Source organism: Tupaia chinensis, unplaced genomic scaffold, assembly GCF_000334495.1.
Source record: "Tupaia chinensis unplaced genomic scaffold, TupChi_1.0 Scaffold000240_1, whole genome shotgun sequence".
Lineage (NCBI taxonomy): Eukaryota > Metazoa > Chordata > Mammalia > Scandentia > Tupaiidae > Tupaia > Tupaia belangeri.
Window position 1 is genome coordinate 661,788 of NW_006159718.1, and position 1,259 is coordinate 663,046.

The following is a 1,259-nucleotide window of genomic DNA, read 5'->3' on the forward strand; positions in this document are numbered from 1 at the left end:
CGTCACGTCCTCTCTTCTAGTCTGGCCATGGGATTTCGTCGGTGCTTCTCACCAGCACCTCTTCCTCCTTAAACCGAAAAGCTCCCCGCACCTTTTCCTCGTCGGTCCGGACACGGCTCTTCTCTCTGACTGAGCAGAACGCCACCCTTCTTCCCAAACCTGTTCTCCTTTCTCCCTCTCCCGAAGGCTTTTGTGATCTGATAGGCATTAAAACAGTCGGGCATGGCGTAATGGTTACATTGCTGGACTCCCACCTGGTTGAGTCCCGGCTTAAAACTCACACTGGGCGCATGTGCGTGCGTGCCTGAAATCCTCAGAGGAGAATGGAGAAGGGACTGCGGCGTGGCTTTCTCCCCTGGTGAGTGACTTCTCCCTTTCTGTCTCTCTGTCTCTCTCTGTCTTTTTGGTGAGCACATGCACCCTACAGAAAAAAAATCTCAAAAAAAAAAAGACAGCTATGTGTCTTAAGCAGCAACACACTCGGAAGTCTGGAGAAAACAGCAAAGTCTTCGGGCACCATACACTCAGCCCGAGGGGTGGTGGGCCTTGGATGTTAGTGGGGCCAGACCAGAGGACAGGCCTGGGAAATGGGCATTCGCCAGGGAACGGCGTGAGCTGCCTGATGAGAGGAGGTCAGAGATGCCGTCAGACGTGCCGGAGCCAGGCTGGCCCTGCGCAGCGGCTCTGGGAGCTGGTGCCTGTGTGAGCTGCGATGCTTCGATGCATGGTCCTGGAGCCTGAAAACATGTACGTGGTGTGTGTGTGTGTGTGTGTCCCAAATCCTGGCAGGATGGAGAAATGGAGCCGGGAGTGTGGCGTGATCACTCCCGGGAGAGGGAGCAAGCATCCCGTTAGGGAATGTGGCGTGATCGCTCCCGGGAGAGGGAGCAAGCTTCCCGTTAGGGAATGTGGTGTGACCGCTCCCTCTCCCTGTCTCTCTCTGGGGAGCGCACGGGCCCTCTGGCAATTTTTATTACTCATTTTACATTCGGTCACTGCGTATCGCTGCAGCAATTGAAAAGAAGAATGATGGAGCAGTGCCTGAGCCTGAGAGCGGGAGACGGGGCTTCGTTCCAGCTCAGCTACCCAGTGACCGCAGGCTGCTTCTTGATTTATTATTTATTTATTTATATTTGGAGAGGTTTTCACTGTAGGGCACGTGCGCTCACCAGACAGACAGACAGAGACACAGAGACAGAAAGCGAGAAATCACCCCCCAGGGGGGATGGTCACGCCGCAATCCCTTCTCCTCCATTCTC